Genomic DNA, 20,000 nt, shown 5'->3' on the forward strand with positions numbered 1-20,000 from the left:
GGGGGCACTCTCTGGGACAGGGTCAGACACTGGGGGGGCACTCTCTGGGACAGGGTCAGAAACTGGGGGGGCACTCTCTGGGACAGGGTCAGACACTGGGGGGGCACTCTCTGGGACAGGGTCAGACACTGGGAGGGCACTCTCTGGGACAGGGTCAGACACTGGGGGGGCACTCTCTGGGACAGGGTCAGACACTGGGGGGGCACTCTCTGGGACAGGGTCAGACACTGGGAGGGCACTCTCTGGGACAGGGTCAGACACTGGGGGGGCACTCTCTGGGACAGGGTCAGACACTGGGGGGGCACTCTCTGGGACAGGGTCAGACACTGGGGGGGCACTCTCTGGGACAGGGTCAGACACTGGGGGGGCACTCTCTGGGACAGGGTCAGACACTGGGGGGGCACTCTCTGGGACAGGGTCAGACACTGGGGGGGCATTCTCTGGGACAGGGTCAGACACTGGGGGGGCACTCTCTGGGACAGGGTCAGACACTGGGAGGGCACTCTCTGGGACAGGGTCAGACACTGGGGGGCACTCTCTGGGACAGGGTCAGACACTGGGAGGGCACTCTCTGGGACAGGGTCAGACACTGGGGGGGCACTCTCTGGGACAGGGTCAGACACTGGGGGGGCACTCTCTGGGACAGGGTCAGACACTGGGGGGGCACTCTCTGGGACAGGGTCAGACACTGGGGGGTCACTCTCTGGGACAGGGTCAGACACTGGGAGGGCACTCTCTGGGACAGGGTCAGACACTGGGGGGGCACACTCTGGGACAGGGTCAGACACTGGGGGGGCACTCTCTGGGACAGGGTCAGACACTGGGGGGGCACTCTCTGGGACAGGGTCAGACACTGGGGGGGCACTCTCTGGGACAGGGTCAGACACTGGGAGGGCACTCTCTGGGACAGGGTCAGACACTGGGGGGGCACTCTCTGGGACAGGGTCAGACACTGGGGGGGCACTCTCTGGGACAGGGTCAGACACTGGGGGGGCACTCTCTGGGACAGGGTCAGACACTGGGGGGGCACTCTCTGGGACAGGGTCAGACACTGGGGGGGCACTCTCTGGGACAGGGTCAGACACTGGGGGGGCACTCTCTGGGACAGGGTCAGACACTGGGGGGGCACTCTCTGGGACAGGGTCAGACACTGGGAGGGCACTCTCTGGGACAGGGTCAGACACTGGGGGGGGCACTCTCTGGGACAAGGTCAGACACTGGGGGGGCACTCTCTGGGACAGGGTCAGACACTGGGGGGGCACTCTCTGGGACAGGGTCAGACACTGGGGGGGCACTCTCTGGGACAGAGGGTCAGAAACTGGGAGATCTCTCTGGGACAGAGGGTCAGACACTGGGAGGTCTCTCTGGGACAGAGGATCAGACAATGGAAGGTCTCTCTGGGGCTGCTGGTCAGACACTGGGCGGTCTCTCTGGGACAGAGGATCAGACAGTGGGAAGTCTCCCTCTGGGACAGAGGGTCAGACAGTGGGAAGTCTCTCTCTGGGACAGAGGGTCAGACAGTGGGAGGTCTCACTGGGACAGAGGGTCAGATACTGGGAGGTCTCTCTCTGGGACAGAGGGTGAGACACTGGGAGATCTCTCTGGGACAGAGGGTCAGACACTGGGAGGTCTCTCTCTGGGACAGAGGGTCAGACACTGGGAGGTCTCTCTGGGACAGAGGGTCAGACACTGGGAGGTTTCTCTCTGGGACAGAGGGTCAGATACTGGGAGGTCTCTCTCTCTCTGGGACAGAGGGTCAGACAGTGGGAGGTCTCTCTGGGACAGAGGGTCGGACAGTGGGGGGTCTCTCTGGGACAGAGGGTCAGACTCTGGGAGGTCTCTCTCTCTGGGACAGAGGGTCAGACTCTGGGAGGTCTCTCTCTGGGACAGAGGGTCAGACACTGGGATGTCTCTCTGGGACAGAGGGTCAGACACTGGGAGGTCTCTCTCTGGGACCGAGGGTCAGACACTGGGAGGTCTCTCTGGGACAGAGGATCAGACAGTGGGAGGTCTCTCTGGGACAGAGGGTCAGACACTGGGAGGTCTCTCTGGGACAGAGGATCAGACAGTGGGAGGTCTCTCTGGGACAGAGGGTCAGACACTGGGTGGTCTCTCTGGGACAGAGGATCAGACAGTGGGAGGTCTCTCTGGGACAGAGGGTCAGACACTGGGAGGTCTCTCTGGGACAGAGGGTCAGACACTGGGAGGTCTCTCTGGGACAGAGGGTCAGACACTGGGAGGTCTCTCTCTGGGACAGAGGGTCAGACACTGGGAGGTCTCTCTCTGGGACAGAGGGTCAGACACTGGGAGGTCTCTCTGGGACAGAGGGTCAGACACTGGGAGGTCTCTCTGGGACAGAGGATCAGACAGTGGGAGGTCTCTCTGGGACAGAGGGTCAGACACTGGGAGGTCTCTCTGGGACAGAGGATCAGACTCTGGGAGATCTCTCTGGGACAGAGGGTCAGACACTGGGAGGTCTCTCTCTGGGACAGAGGGTCAGACAGTGGGAGGTCTCTCTGGGACAGAGGGTCAGACTCTGGGAGGTCTCTCTCTGGGACAGAGGGTCAGACACTGGGATGTCTCTCTGGGACAGAGGGTCAGACACTGGGAGGTCTCTCTCTGGGACCGAGTGTCAGACACTGGGAGGTCTCTCTGGGGCAGAGGATCAGACAGTGGGAGGTCTCTCTGGGACAGAGGGTCAGACACTGGGAGGTCTCTCTGGGACAGAGGATCAGACAGTGGGAGGTCTCTCTGGGACAGAGGGTCAGACACTGGGAGGTCTCTCTGGGACAGAGGGTCAGACACTAGGAGGTCTCTCTGGGACAGTGCAGAGTGACACGGGAATGAGCCCACGTCCTAACTACATGTCATCCTAACCCATTGCGACAGGGCGAGAGGTGGTGGAAAGATCCGGAAACCGGGAGGAGCGAGCTGGAAAAGCTTCTTCACCACAGGGAAGGTCTCCGTGTTATCCAGAAGGAAATCACAACCAGAAATGTTCAAAATCACGGGGAGAGACCCAGGTATCAGACCAGCCCATCGGCAATGCCCAGCTACAGGCATCATCAACCCCCCCAGGGACGGGACAGGGGGACGGGGACAGGGGGACGGGACAGGGACAGGGGGACGGGGACAGGGGGACGGGGACAGGGACAGGGGGACGGGGACAGGGGGACGGGGACAGGGACAGGGGACAGGGGGACGGGGACAGGGACAGGGGGACGGGGACAGGGGACGGGGACAGGGGACAGGGACAGGGGGACGGGGACAGGGGGACGGGGACAGGGGGACGGGGACAGGGGGACAGGGGGACGGGGACAGGGGACAGGGGGACGGGGACAGGGGGACAGGGGGACGGGGACAGGGGACAGGGGACAGGGGGACGGGGTCAGGGGGACGGGGTCAGGGGGACGGGGACAGGGGGACGGGGACAGGGGGACAGGGACAGGGGACAGGGACAGGGGGACGGGGGGACGGGGGGACAGGGGGACGGGGGGACAGGGACAGGGGGACAGGGGGATGGGGACAGGGGGACGGGGACAGGGGACAGGGGGACGGGGTCAGGGGGACGGGGTCAGGGGGACGGGGACAGGGAGACGGGGACAGGGGGACAGGGACAGGGGACAGGGACAGGGGGACAGGGGGACGGGGGGACAGGGGGACGGGGGGACAGGGACAGGGGGACGGGGACAGGGGGACGGGGACAGGGGGACGGGGACAGGGGGACGGGGGACGGGGGACGGGGGGACAGGGACAGGGGGACGGGGACAGGGGGACGGGGACAGGGGGACAGGGGGACGGGGACAGGGGGACAGGGGGACGGGGACAGGGGGACAGGGGGACGGGGGGACAGGGGGACGGGGGGACAGGGACAGGGGGACGGGGACAGGGGGACGGGGACAGGGGGACGGGGACAGGGGGACGGGGGACGGGGGACGGGGGGACAGGGACAGGGGGACGGGGACAGGGGGACAGGGGGACGGGGACAGGGGGACAGGGGGACGGGGACAGGGGGACGGGGACAGGGGGACAGGGACAGGGGGACGGGGACAGGGGGACGGGGACAGGGGACGGGGACAGGGGGACGGGGACAGGGGGACGGGGGACGGGGGGACAGGGACAGGGGGACGGGGACAGGGGGACGGGGACGGGGGACGGGGACAGGGGGACGGGGACAGGGGGACAGGGGGACGGGGGGACGGGGACAGGGGGACAGGGGGACGGGGACAGGGGGACGGGGACAGGGGGACGGGGACAGGGGGACAGGGGGACGGGGGGACAGGGACAGGGGGACGGGGACAGGGGGACGGAGTCAGGGGGATGGGGACAGGGGACGGGGGGACAGGGACAGGGGGACGGGGACAGGGGGACAGGGACAGGGGGACGGGGACAGGGGACGGGGACAGGGGACAGGGGACAGGGGACAGGGGGACAGGGGGACGGGGACAGGGGGACAGGGGGACGGGGACAGGGGGACGGGGACAGGGGGACGGGGACAGGGGGACAGGGGGACGGGGACAGGGGGACGGGGACAGGGGACAGGGGACAGGGGGACGGGGACAGGGGGACAGGGGGACGGGGGGACAGGGGGACGGGGGGACAGGGACAGGGGGACGGGGACAGGGGGACGGGGACAGGGGGACGGGGACAGGGGGACGGGGGACGGGGGGACAGGGACAGGGGGACGGGGACAGGGGGACGGGGACAGGGGGACAGGGGGACGGGGGGACAGGGACAGGGGGACGGGGACAGGGGGACGGAGTCAGGGGGATGGGGACAGGGGACGGGGGGACAGGGACAGGGGGACGGGGACAGGGGGACAGGGACAGGGGGACGGGGACAGGGGACGGGGACAGGGGACAGGGGACAGGGGACAGGGGGACAGGGGGACGGGGACAGGGGGACAGGGGGACGGGGACAGGGGGACGGGGACAGGGGGACGGGGACAGGGGGACAGGGGGACGGGGACAGGGGGACGGGGACAGGGGACAGGGGACAGGGGGACGGGGACAGGGGGACAGGGGGACGGGGGGACAGGGGGACGGGGGGACAGGGACAGGGGGACGGGGACAGGGGGACGGGGACAGGGGGACGGGGACAGGGGGACGGGGGACGGGGGGACAGGGACAGGGGGACGGGGACAGGGGGACGGGGACAGGGGGACAGGGGGACGGGGGGACGGGGACAGGGGGACAGGGGGACGGGGACAGGGGGACAGGGGGACAGGGGGACGGGGACAGGGGGACAGGGACAGGGGGACGGGGACAGGGGGACGGGGACAGGGGACGGGGACAGGGGGACGGGGACAGGGGGACGGGGGACGGGGGGACAGGGACAGGGGGACGGGGACAGGGGGACGGGGACGGGGGACGGGGACAGGGGGACGGGGACAGGGGGACAGGGGGACGGGGGGACGGGGACAGGGGGACAGGGGGACGGGGACAGGGGGACGGGGACAGGGGGACGGGGACAGGGGGACGGGGACAGGGGGACAGGGGGACGGGGGGACAGGGACAGGGGGACGGGGACAGGGGGACGGAGTCAGGGGGATGGGGACAGGGGACGGGGGGACAGGGACAGGGGGACGGGGACAGGGGGACAGGGACAGGGGGACGGGGACAGGGGACGGGGGACAGGGGGACAGGGGGACGGGGACGGGGGACAGGGGGACGGGGACAGGGGGACGGGGACAGGGGGACGGGGACAGGGGGACAGGGGGACGGGGACAGGGGGACGGGGACAGGGGACAGGGGACAGGGGGACAGGGGGACGGGGACAGGGGGACAGGGGGACGGGGACAGGGGGACAGGGGGACGGGGACAGGGGGACGGGGACAGGGGGGACACGGGGACAGGGGGACGGGGACAGGGGACGGGGGACAGGGGGACGGGGACAGGGGGACGGGGACAGGGGGACGGGGACAGGGGGACAGGGACAGGGGGACGGGGACAGGGGACGGGGACAGGGGACAGGGGACAGGGGACAGGGGGACGGGGACAGGGGGACGGGGACAGGGGACGGGGACAGGGGGACAGGGACAGGGGACGGGGACAGGGGACAGGGGACAGGGGGACGGGGACAGGGGGACGGGGACAGGGGGACAGGGGGACGGGGACAGGGGGACGGGGACAGGGGGACGGGGACAGGGGGACAGGGACAGGGGGACGGGGACAGGGGACGGGGACAGGGGACAGGGGACAGGGGGACAGGGGGACGGGGACAGGGGGACAGGGGGACGGGGACAGGGGGACAGGGGGACGGGGACAGGGGGACGGGGACAGGGGGACGGGGACGGGGGACAGGGGGACGGGGACAGGGGGACGGGGACAGGGGGACGGGGACAGGGGGACAGGGGACAGGGGGACGGGGACAGGGGGACGGGGACAGGGACAGGGGGACGGGGACAGGGGGACAGGGACAGGGGGACGGGGACGGGTACAGGGACAGGGGGACGGGGACAGGGGGACGGGGACGGGTACAGGGACAGGGGGACAGGGGACAGGGGGACGGGGACAGGGGACAGGGGGACAGGGACAGGGACAGGGGGACAGGGGACAGGGGGACAGGGACAGGGGGACAGGGGACAGGGGGACAGGGGACAGGGGGACAGGGACAGGGACAGGGGGACAGGGGACAGGGGGACGGGGACGGGTACAGGGACAGGGGGACAGGGGACAGGGGGACGGGGACAGGGGGACAGGGGGACAGGGGGACGGGGACAGGGGGACAGGGGGACGGGGACAGGGGGACGGGGACGGGGACAGGGGGACGGGGACAGGGGGATAGGGGGACGGGGACAGGGGGACGGGGACAGGGGGACGGGGACAGGGGGACGGGGACGGGGACAGGGGGACGGGGACAGGGGGACGGGGACAGGGGGACGGGGACAGGGACAGGGGGACGGGGACAGGGGGACGGGGACAGGGACAGGGGGACGGGGACAGGGGACAGGGGGACAGGGGACAGGGGACGGGGGACGGGGACAGGGGGATGGGGACAGGGGGACGGGGGGACGGGGGGACAGGGGGACAGGGGGACGGGGACAGGGGGACAGGGGGACAGGGGGACAGGGGACAGGGGGACAGGGGGACGGGGACAGGGACAGGGGGACGGGGACAGGGGGACGGGGACAGGGACAGGGGGACGGGGGGACGGGGACAGGGGGATGGGGACAGGGGACAGGGGGACGGGGACAGGGGGACGGGGGGACAGGGGGACGGGGACAGGGACGGGGGGACAGGGGGACGGGGACAGGGGGACGGGGACAGGGACAGGGGGACGGGGACAGGGGGACAGGGGGACAGGGGACAGGGGGACGGGGACAGGGGGACAGGGGACAGGGGGACGGGGACGGGGACAGGGGGACAGGGGACAGGGGGACAGGGGACAGGGGGACAGGGGGACAGGGGACAGGGGGACGGGGACGGGGACAGGGGGACAGGGGACAGGGGAACAGGGGACAGGGGGACAGGGGACAGGGGGACAGGGGACAGGGGGACGGGGACAGGGGGACGGGGACAGGGGGATGGGGACAGGGGGACGGGGACAGGGGGACAGGGGACAGGGGGACGGGGACAGGGGGACGGGGACAGGGGGATGGGGACAGGGGGATGGGGACAGGGGGACGGGGACAGGGGGACGGGGACAGGGGGATGGGGACAGGGGGATGGGGACAGGGGGACGGGGACAGGGGGATGGGGACAGGGGGATGGGGACAGGGGGACGGGGGGACAGGGGGACGGGGGGACAGGGGGACGGGGACAGGGGGACAGGGGGACAGGGGACAGGGGGACAGGGGACAGGGGGACGGGGACAGGGGGACGGGGACAGGGGGATGGGGACAGGGGGACGGGGGGACAGGGGGACAGGGGGACGGGGGGACGGGGGGACAGGGGGACAGGGGGACGGGGACAGGGACAGGGGGACAGGGGACAGGGGACAGGGGGACAGGAGACAGGGGACAGGGGGACAGGGGACAGGGGGACGGGGACAGGGGGACGGGGACAGGGGGACGGGGGGACAGGGGACAGGGGACAGGGGGACAGGAGACAGGGGACAGGGGGACAGGGGACAGGGGGACGGGGACAGGGGGACGGGGACAGGGGGACGGGGGGACAGGGTGACGGGGGGACAGGGGGACGGGGGGACAGGGGGACAGGGGGACGGGGACAGGGACGGGGACAGGGGGACGGGGGGACAGGGGGACAGGGGGACGGGGACAGGGACAGGGGGACGGGGACAGGGGGACGGGGACAGGGACAGGGGGACAGGGGGACGGGGACGGGGGGACGGGGACAGGGGGACGGGGGGACAGGGGGACGGGGGGACAGGGGGACAGGGGACAGGGGGACAGGGGACAGGGGGACGGGGACAGGGGGACGGGGACAGGGGGACGGGGGGACAGGGGGACGGGGGGACAGGGGGACGGGGGGACAGGGGGACGGGGACAGGGACAGGGGGACAGGGGGACGGGGACAGGGGGACGGGGACAGGGACAGGGGGACGGGGACAGGGGGACAGGGGACAGGGGGACAGGGGACAGGGGGACAGGGGACAGGGGGACGGGGACAGGGGGACGGGGACAGGGGGACGGGGACAGGGGGACGGGGGGACGGGGACAGGGGGATGGGGACAGGGGACAGGGGGACAGGGGACAGGGGGACGGGGACAGGGGGACGGGGACAGGGGGACGGGGGGACGGGGACAGGGGGATGGGGACAGGGGACAGGGGGACGGGGACAGGGGACAGGGGGACAGGGGACAGGGGGACAGGGGACAGGGGGACAGGGGACAGGGGGACGGGGACAGGGGGACGGGGACAGGGGGACGGGGGGACGGGGACAGGGGGATGGGGACAGGGGACAGGGGGACGGGGGGACAGGGGGACAGGGGGACGGGGACAGGGACAGGGGGACAGGGGGACGGGGACAGGGGGACGGGGACAGGGACAGGGGGACGGGGACAGGGGGACAGGGATAGGGGGACAGGGGACAGGGGGACAGGGGGACGGGGACAGGGGGACGGGGACGGGGACAGGGGGACGGGGACAGGGGACGGGGACAGGGGGACGGGGGGACAGGGGGACCGGGGGACGGGGACAGGGACAGGGGGACGGGGACAGGGGGACGGGGACAGGGGGACGGGGACAGGGGGACGGGGACAGGGGGACGGGGACAGGGACAGGGGGACGGGGACAGGGACAGGGGGACGGGGACAGGGGGAGGGGGACAGGGGGACGGGGACGGGGACAGGGGGACGGGGACAGGGGGACGGGGACAGGGGGACAGGGGACAGGGGGACAGGGGGACGGGGACAGGGGGACAGGGGACAGGGGGACGGGGACAGGGACAGGGGGACGGGGACAGGGGGACGGGGACAGGGGGACGGGGACAGGGGGATGGGGGACAGGGGGACAGGGGACAGGGGGATGGGGGACAAGGGGACAGGGGACAGGGGGACGGAGGGACAGGGGGACAGGGGGACAGGGGGACGGGGACAGGGGGATGGGAACAGGGGGACGGGGACAGGGGGACGGGGACAGGGGGACGGGGACAGGGGGATGGGGGACAGGGGGACAGGGGACGGGGGACGGAGGGACAGGGGGACGGGGACAGGGGGACGGGGACAGGGGGACGGGGACAGGGACAGGGGACAGGGGGACGGGGACAGGGGGACGGGGACAGGGGGACGGGGACGGGGACGGGGACAGGGGGACAGGGGGACGGGGACAGGGGGATGGGGACAGGGGGACAGGGGGACGGGGACAGGGGGATGGGGACAGGGGGACAGGGGGACGGGGACAGGGGGACGGGGACAGGGGGACAGGGGGACGGGGACAGGGGGATGGGGACAGGGGGACAGGGGGACGGGGACAGGGGGACGGGGACAGGGGGACAGGGGGACGGGGACAGGGGGATGGGGACAGGGGGACGGGGACAGGGGGACGGAGGGACAGGGGGACGGGGACAGGGGGACGGGGACAGGGGGACGGGGACAGGGGGACGGAGGGACAGGGGGACGGGGACAGGGGGACGGGGACAGGGGGACAGAGACAGGGGGACGGGGACAGGGGGACGGGGACAGGGGGACGGGGACAGGGGGACGGGGACAGGGGGACGGGGGGACAGGGGGACGGGGACAGGGGGACGGGGACAGGGGGACGGAGGGACGGGGGACGGGGACAGGGGGACGGGGACAGGGGGACGGGGACAGGGGGACGGAGGGACGGGGGACGGGGACAGGGGGACGGGGACAGGGGGACGGGGGGACAGGGGACAGGGGGACGGGGACAGGGGGACGGGGACAGGGGGACGGAGGGACAGGGGGACGGGGGGACAGGGGACAGGGGGACAGGGGACAGGGGGACGGGGACAGGGGGACGGGGACAGGGGGACGGAGGGACAGGGGGACGGGGACAGGGGGACGGGGGGACAGGGGACAGGGGGACAGGGGACAGGGGGACGGGGACAGGGGGACAGAGACTGGGGGACGGGGGGACAGGGGGACGGGGGCGGGGACAGGGACAGGGGGACGGGGACAGGGGGACGGGGACAGGGACAGGGGGACGGGGACAGGGACAGGGGGACGGGGACAGGGGGACAGGGACAGGGGGACAGGGGGACGGGGACAGGGGGACGGGGACAGGGGGACGGGGACAGGGGGACGGGGACAGGGGGATGGGGACAGGGGGACAGGGGACAGGGGGACGGGGACAGGGGGACGGGGACAGGGGGATGGGGACAGGGGGACAGGGGGACGGGGACAGGGGGACAGTGGGACGGGGACAGGGGGACAGGGGACAGGGGGACGGGGGGACGGGGACAGGGGGACGGGGACAGGGGGACGGGGACGGGGACAGGGGACAGGGGGACGGGGACAGGGGGACGGGGACAGGGGGACGGGGACAGGGACAGGGGGACGGGGACAGGGGGACACGGGGACAGGGACAGGGGGACGGGGACAGGGGGACGGGGACAGGGGGACGGGGACAGGGGGACGGTGACAGGGGGACAGGGGGACGGGGACAGGGGGACGGGGACAGGGGACACGGGGACAGGGACAGGGGGACGGGGACAGGGGGACGGAGGGACGGGGGACGGGGACAGGGGGACGGGGACAGGGGGACGGGGACAGGGGGACGGGGACAGGTGGACGGGGACAGGGGGACGGGGACAGGGGGACAGAGACTGGGGGACGGGGGGACAGGGGGACGGGGGCGGGGACAGGGACAGGGGGACGGGGACAGGGGGACGGGGACAGGGACAGGGGGACGGGGACAGGGGGACGGGGACAGGGGGACGGGGACAGGGACAGGGGGACGGGGACAGGGGGACAGGGACAGGGGGACGGGGGGACGGGGACAGGGGGACGGGGACAGGGGGACGGGGACAGGGACAGGGGGACGGGGACAGGGGGACGGGGACAGGGGGATGGGGACAGGGGGACAGGGGACAGGGGGACGGGGACAGGGGGACGGGGACAGGGGGACAGGGGACAGGGGGATGGGGACAGGGGGACAGGGGGACGGGGACAGGGGGACAGTGGGACGGGGACAGGGGGACAGGGGACAGGGGGACGGGGGGACGGGGACAGGGGGACGGGGACAGGGGGACGGGGACGGGGACAGGGGACAGGGGGACGGGGACAGGGGGACGGGGACAGGGGGACGGGGACAGGGACAGGGGGACGGGGACAGGGGGACACGGGGACAGGGACAGGGGGACGGGGACAGGGGGACAGGGGACAGGGGGACAGGGGGACGGGGACAGGGGGACAGGGGGACAGGGACAGGGGGACGGGGACAGGGGGACGGGGACAGGGGGACGGGGACAGGGGGACGGGGACAGGGGGACGGTGACAGGGGGACAGGGGGACGGGGACAGGGGGACGGGGACAGGGGACACGGGGACAGGGACAGGGGGACGGGGACAGGGGGACACGGGGACAGGGACAGGGGGACGGGGACAGGGGGACAGGGACAGGGGGACAGGGGGACGGGGACAGGGGGACGGGGACGGGGACAGGGGGACGGGGACAGGGGGACGGGGACAGGGGACGGGGACAGGGGGACGGGGACAGGGGGACGGGGACAGGGGGACGGGGACAGGGGGACAGGGGGACAGGGGGACGGGGACAGGGGGACGCGGGGACGGGGACAGTGGGACGGGGACAGGGGGACGGGACAGGGGGACGGGGACAGGGGGACGGGGACAGGGGGACGGGACAGGGGGACGGGGACAGGGGGACAGGGGGACGGGGGGACAGGGGACAGGGGGACAGGGGGACGGGGACAGGGGGACAGGGACAGGGGGACGGGGACAGGGGGACAGGGGACAGGGGGACAGGGGACAGGGGGACAGGGGGACGGGGACAGGGGGACAGGGGACAGGGGGACGGGGACAGGGGGACGGGGACAGGGGGACAGGGACAGGGGGACGGGGACAGGGGGACGGGGACAGGGGGACGGGGACAGGGGGACAGGGGGACGGGGACAGGGGGACGGGGACAGGGGGACAGGGGGACGGGGACAGGGGGACGGGGACAGGGGGACGGGGACAGGGGGACGGGGACAGGGGGACAGGGGGACGGGGACAGGGGGACGGGGACAGGGGGACAGGGGACGGGGACAGGGGGACGGGGACAGGGACAGGGGGACAGGGGACAGGGGGACGGGGACAGGGGGACAGGGGGACGGGGACAGGGGGACGGGGACAGGGGGACAGGGGGACGGGGACAGGGGGACAGGGACAGGGGGACAGGGGAACGGGGACAGGGGGACGGGGACAGGGGGACGGGGACAGGGGACAGGGGACAGGGGACAGGGGCACGGGGCCGGGTCAGGGGGCGGGGACCGGGGGACGGGGACAGGGGGACAGGGACAGGGGGACGGGGACAGGGGACGGGGACAGGAGGACGGGGACAGGGGGACGGGGGGACGGGGACAGGGGGACAGGGGGACAGGGGACAGGGGGACAGGGGGACGGGGACAGGGGGACAGGGGGACAGGGGACAGGGGGACAGGGGGACGGGGACAGGGGGACAGGGACGGGGGACAGGGGGACGGGGACAGGGGGACGGGGACAGGGGGACGGGGACAGGGGGACAGGGGGACGGGGGGACAGGGGACAGGGGGACAGGGGGACGGGGACAGGGGGACGGGGACAGGGGGACGGGGGGACAGGGGACAGGGGGACAGGGGGACGGGGACAGGGGGACGGGGACAGGGGGACGGGGACAGGGGGACAGGGACAGGGGGACAGGGACAGGGGGACGGGGACAGGGGGCGGGGACCGGGGGACGGGGACAGGGGGACAGGGACAGGGGGACGGGGACAGGGGACGGGGACAGGAGGACGGGGACGGGGACAGGGGGACGGGGACAGGGGGACGGGGACAGGGGGACAGGGGGACGGGGGGACAGGGGACAGGGGGACAGGGGGACGGGGACAGGGGGACAGGGACAGGGGGACGGGGACAGGGGGACAGGGGACAGGGGGACAGGGGACAGGGGGACGGGGACAGGGGGACGGGGACAGGGGGACGGGGACAGGGGGACAGGGGGACGGGGGACAGGGGGACAGGGACAGGGGGACAGGGACAGGGGGACACGGGGACAGGGGGACGGGGGGACGGGGGACAGGGGGACAGGGGGACGGGGGACAGGGGGACAGGGACAGGGGGACAGGGGGACGGGGACAGGGGGACGGGGACAGGGGGACGGGGGACAGGGGGACAGGGACAGGGGGACAGGGGGACGGGGGACAGGGGACAGGGGACAGGGGGACGGGGACAGGGGGACAGGGGGACAGGCGACAGGGGGACAGGGGACAGGGGGACGGGGGACAGGGGGACAGGGACAGGGGGACAGGGGGACGGGGACAGGGGGACGGGGGACAGGGGGACGGGGACAGGGGGACAGGGACAGGGGGACAGGGGGACGGGGACAGGGGGACGGGGGACAGGGGGACAGGGACAGGGGGACAGGGGGACGGGGACAGGGGGACGGGGACAGGGGGACGGGGACAGGGGGACAGGGACAGGGGGACAGGGACAGGGGGACGGGGACAGGGGGCGGGGACCGGGGGACGGGGACAGGGGGACAGGGACAGGGGGACGGGGACAGGGGACGGGGACAGGAGGACGGGGACGGGGACAGGGGGACGGGGACGGGGACAGGGGGACAGGGGGACGGGGGGACAGGGGACAGGGGGACAGGGGGACGGGGACAGGGGGACAGGGACAGGGGGACGGGGACAGGGGGACAGGGGACAGGGGGACAGGGGACAGGGGGACGGGGACAGGGGGACGGGGACAGGGGGACGGGGACAGGGGAACAGGGGGACGGGGGACAGGGGGACAGGGACAGGGGGACAGGGACAGGGGGACACGGGGACAGGGGGACGGGGGGACGGGGGACAGGGGGACAGGGGGACGGGGGACAGGGGGACAGGGACAGGGGGACAGGGGGACGGGGACAGGGGGACGGGGACAGGGGGACGGGGGACAGGGGGACAGGGACAGGGGGACAGGGGGACGGGGGACAGGGGGACAGGGGACAGGGGGACAGGGGACAGGGGGACGGGGACAGGGGGACAGGGGGACAGGCGACAGGGGGACAGGGGACAGGGGGACGGGGGACAGGGGGACAGGGACAGGGGGACAGGGGGACGGGGACAGGGGGACGGGGGACAGGGACAGGGGGACGGGGACAGGGGGACAGGGACAGGGGGACAGGGGGACGGGGACAGGGGGACGGGGGACAGGGGGACAGGGACAGGGGGACAGGGGGACGGGGACAGGGGGACGGGGGACAGGGGGACGGGGACAGGGGGACGGGGGACAGGGGGACGGGGACAGGGGGACGGGGACAGGGGGACGGGGACAGGGGGACAGGGGACAGGGGGACGGGGACAGGGGACAGGGGGACGGGGACAGGGGGACGGGGACAGGGGGATAGGGGACAGGGGGACAGGGGACAGGGGGACGGGGACAGGGGGATAGGGGACAGGGGGATAGGGGACGGGGACAGGGGGACGGGGACAGGGGGACAGGGGACAGGGGGATAGGGGACAGGGGGATGGGGACAGGGGGACGGGGACAGGGGAACGGGGACAGGGGGACAGGGGACAGGGGGATAGGGGACAGGGGGACGGGGACAGGGGGACGGGGACAGGGGGACGGGGACAGGGGGATAGGGGACAGGGGGATAGGGGACAGGGGGACGGGGACAGGGGGACGGGGACAGGGGGACAGGGGACAGGGGGATAGGGGACACGGGGACAGGGGGACGGGGACAGGGGGACAGGGACAGGGGGACGGGGACAGGGGGATAGGGGACAGGGGGACGGGGACAGGGGGACGGGGACAGGGGGACGGGGACAGGGGACAGGGGACAGGGGGACGGGGACAGGGGGACGGGGACAGGGGGACGGGGACAGGGGACAGGGGGACAGGGGACAGGGGGACGGGGACAGGGGGTAGGGGACAGGGGGATAGGGGACAGGGGGACGGGGACAGGGGGACAGGGGGACAGGGGGACGGGGACAGGGGGACGGGGACAGGGGGACGGGGACAGGGGGACGGGGACAGGGGGACCGGGGGACGGGGACAGGGGGACGGGGACAGGGGGATAGGGGACAGGGGGACGGGGACAGGGGGACAGAGACAGGGGGACGGGGACAGGGGGACAGGGGACAGGGGGACAGGGGACAGGGGGACAGGGGGACGGGGACAGGGGGACAGGGACAGGGGGACAGGGGGACAGGGACAGGGGGACGGGGACAGGGGGACAGGGGACAGGGGGACAGGGGGACGGGGACAGGGACAGGGGACAGGGGGACAGGGGGACGGGGACAGGGGGACGGGGACAGGGGGACAGGGGACAGGGGGACAGGGGGACGGGGACAGGGGGACGGGGACGGGGACAGGGGGACAGGGGACAGGGGGACAGGGGACAGGGGGACGGGGACAGGGGGACAGGGGGACGGGGGGACAGGGGGACAGGGGGACGGGGGGACAGGGACAGGGGGACAGGGGGACGGGGACAGGGGGACGGGGGGACAGGGGGACAGGGGGACAGGGGGACGGGGACAGGGGGACAGGGGGACGGGGACAGGGGGACAGGGGGACAGGGGGACAGGGGGACGGGGACAGGGGGACAGGGGACAGGGGGACAGGGGGACGGGGACAGGGGGACGGGGACAGGGGGACAGGGACAGGGGGACAGGGGGACGGGGACAGGGGGACAGGGGGACGGGGACAGGGGGACAGGGGACAGGGGGACGGGGGGACGGGGACAGGGACAGGGGGACAGGGGGACAGGGGGACAGGGGACAGGGGGACAGGGGGACGGGGACAGGGGGACAGTGGACAGGGGGACAGGGGGACGGGGACAGGGGGACGGGGACAGGGGACAGGGGGACAGGGGGACAGGGGGACGGGGACAGGGACAGGGGGACAGGGGACGGGGACAGGGGGACGGGGACAGGGGGACAGGGGACAGGGGGACGGGGACAGGGGGACAGGGGACAGGGGGACAGGGGACAGGGACAGGGGGACAGGGGGACGGGGACAGGGGAACGGGGACAGGGGACAGGGGGACAGGGGACAGGGGGACGGGGACAGGGGACAGGGGGACAGGGGACAGGGGGACGGGGGACAGGGACAGGGGGACAGGGGGACGGGGACAGGGGGACGGGGACAGGGGGACGGGGACAGGGGGACGGGGACAGGGGGACAGGGGACAGGGGGACGGGGACAGGGACAGGGGGACAGGGGACAGGGGGACGGGGACAGGGGACAGGGGGACAGGGGACAGGGGGACAGGGGACAGGGACAGGGGGACAGGGGGACGGGGACAGGGGGACGGGGACAGGGGGACAGGGGACAGGGGACAGGGGGACGGGGACAGGGGGACGGGGACAGGGACAGGGGGACAGGGGACAGGGGGACGGGGACAGGGGACAGGGGGACAGGGGACAGGGGGACGGGGGCAGGGACAGGGGGACGGGGACAGGGGGACGGGGACAGGGGGACGGGGACAGGGGGACAGGGGACAGGGGGACGGGGACAGGGACAGGGGGACAGGGGACAGGGGGACGGGGACAGGGGACAGGGGGACAGGGGACAGGGGGACAGGGACAGGGGGACGGGGACAGGGGGACAGGGGACAGGGGGACGGGGGCAGGGACAGGGGGACGGGGACAGGGGGACGGGGACAGGGGACAGGGGGACGGGGACAGGGGGACAGGGGACAGGGGGACGGGGACAGGGGGACAGGGGGACGGGGACAGGGGGATAGGGGACAGGGGGACGGGGACAGGGGGACGGGGACAGGGGGACGGGGACAGGGGGACAGGGGGACGGGGACAGGGGGACAGGGACAGGGGGACAGGGGACAGGGGGACGGGGACAGGGGGACAGTGGGACGGGGACAGGGGGACAGGGACAGGGGGACAGTGGGACAGGGACAGGGGGACGGGGACAGGGGGACGGGGACAGGGGGACAGGGGGACGGGGACAGGGGGACAGGGACAGGGGGACGGGGACAGGGGGACGGGGACAGGGGGACAGTGGGACAGGGACAGGGGGACGGGGACAGGGGGACGGGGACAGGGGGACGGGGACAGGGACAGGGGGACAGGGGACAGGGGGACAGGGGACAGTGGGACAGGGGGACGGGGACAGGGACAGGGGGACGGGGACAGGGGGACAGGGACAGGGGGACGGGGACAGGGGGACGGGGACCGGGGGACAGGGACAGGGGGACAGGGGACGGGGACAGGGACAGGGGGACGGGGACAGGGGGACAGGGGACAGGGGGACGGGGACAGGGGGACGGGGACCGGGGGACAGGGACAGGGGGACAGGGGACGGGGACAGGGACAGGGGGACGGGGACAGGGACAGGGGGACGGGGACAGGGGGACGGGGACAGGGACAGGGGACAGGAGGACGGGGACAGGGGGACGGGGGCAGGGGGACGGGGACAGGGACAGGGGACAGGGGGACAGGGACAGGGGGACGGGGACAGGGGGACGGGGACAGGGGGACAGGGGGACGGGGACAGGGACAGGGGGACGGGGACAGGGGGACGGGGACAGGGGGACGGGGACAGGGGGACAGGGGGACGGGGACAGGGGGACAGGGGGAGGGGGACGTGGACAGGGGGACAGGGACAGGGGGACGGGGACAGGGGGACGGGGACAGGGGGACGGGGACAGGGGACAGGGGGACGGGGAAAGGGGGACGGGGACAGGGGGACAGGGGGACGGGGACAGGGGACGGGTACAGGGACAGGGGGACGGGGACAGGGGGACAGGGGACAGGGACAGGGGACAGGGGGACAGGGGGACGGGGACAGGGGACGGGTACAGGGACAGGGGGACGGGGACAGGGGGACAGGGGACAGGGGACGGGGACAGGGGGACAGGGGACAGGGGGACGGGGACAGGGGACGGGTACAGGGACAGGGGGACGGGGACAGGGGACGGGGACAGGGGCAGCACGGGGTTAGATACAGAGTAAAGCTCCCTCTACAGTGTCCCCCCCATCAAACACTCCCAGGGACAGGGACAGCACGGGGTTAGATACAGAGTAAAGCTCCCTCTACACTGTCCCCTCATCAAACACTCCCAGGGACGGGGACAGCAAGGGGTTAGATACAGAGTAAAGCTCCCTCTACACTGTCCCCCATCAAACACTCCCAGGGACAGGGACAGCATGGGGTTAGATACAGAGTAAAGCTCCCTGTACAGTGTTTGTCATAATGACTGAGCTTCTCCGTTCTCTCTGACAGGTTGTCAAGGTGAGACAGTGACCCTGAGGTCTGTGAAGAGTGAGGAGTCTTTGACGTCACAGCACAGCGGAGCGGGTAAAGATTGCTGAGGGGCCACGGGGTCCCGGCTCAGGGCTCAGTGCTAAGGGAGGGGGAACTGTCGGAGGGTCAGTGCTGAGGGAGGGGACACTGTCGGAGGGTCAGTGCTAAGGGAGGGGACACTGTCGGAGGGTCAGTGCTAAGGGAGGGGACACTGTCGGAGGGTCAGTGCTGAGGGAGGGGACACTGTCGGAGGGTCAGTGCTGAGGGAGGGGGCACTGTCGGAGGGGGGGTGCTGAGGGAGGGGACACTGTCGGAGGGGGGGTGCTGAGGGAGTGGGCACTGTCGGAGAGTCAGTGCTGAGGGAGTGGGCACTGTCGGAGGGTCAGTGCTGAGGGAGTGGGCACTGTCGGAGGGTCAGTGCTGAGGGAGTGGGCACTGTCGGAGGGTCAGTGCTGAGGGAGTGCCGCACTGTCGGAGGGTCAGTGCTGATGGAGTGGGCACTGTCGGAGGGTCAGTGCTGAGGGAGTGGGCACTGTCGGAGGGTCAGTGCTGAGGGAGTGGGCACTGTCGGAGGGTCAGTGCTGAGGGAGTGGGCACTGTCAGAGGGTCAGTGCTGAGGGAGTGGGCACTGTCGGAGGGTCAGTGCTGAGGGAGTGGGCACTGTCGGAGGGTCAGTGGTGAGGGAGTGGGCACTGTCGGAGGGTCAGTGCTGAGGGAGTGGGCACTGTCGGAGGGTCAGTGGTGAGGGAGTGGGCACTGTCGGAGGGTCAGTGCTGAGGGAGTGGGCACTGTCGGAGGGTCAGTGCTGAGGGAGTGGGCACTGTCAGAGGGTCAGTGCTGAGGGAGTGGGCACTGTCGGAGGGTCAGTGCTGAGGGAGTGGGCACTGTCGGAGGGTCAGCGCTGAGGGAGTGGGCACTGTCGCAGGGGCAGCACTGAGGGAGTGGGCACTGTCGGATGGTCAGTGCTGAGGGAGTGGGCACTGTCAGAGGGTCAGTGCTGAGGGAGAGGGTACTTTCGGAGGGTCAGTGCTGAGGGAGAGGGTACTGTCGGAGGGTCAGTGCTGAGGAAGAGGGCACTATCAGAGGGTCAGTGCTGAGGGAGAGGGCACTGTCGTAGGGTCAGTGCTGAGGGTGAGGGCACTGTCAGAGGGTCAGTGCTGATGGAGTGCCGCACTGTCGGAGGGT

At 73.1% G+C, this 20,000-nt stretch overlaps 1 pseudogene across 1 annotated transcript in view; it reads left to right on the top strand.

Moving 5' to 3' along the window:
* Positions 1–20,000, top strand: part of LOC122545253 (uncharacterized) — a 121,015-nt pseudogene that overhangs the window by 86,303 nt on the left and 14,712 nt on the right. Inside the window, exons 14-15 of the transcript XR_015753618.1 lie at positions 2,890–3,023; positions 18,795–18,869. The product of XR_015753618.1 is annotated as an uncharacterized LOC122545253 (transcript). The remainder of the gene's footprint in view (positions 1–2,889; positions 3,024–18,794; positions 18,870–20,000) is intronic.

This window comes from Chiloscyllium plagiosum, unplaced genomic scaffold (genome assembly GCF_037043375.1).
Source record: "Chiloscyllium plagiosum isolate Xiang-an unplaced genomic scaffold, Cpla_swu_hap1 HiC_scaffold_38, whole genome shotgun sequence".
Lineage (NCBI taxonomy): Eukaryota > Metazoa > Chordata > Chondrichthyes > Orectolobiformes > Hemiscylliidae > Chiloscyllium > Chiloscyllium plagiosum.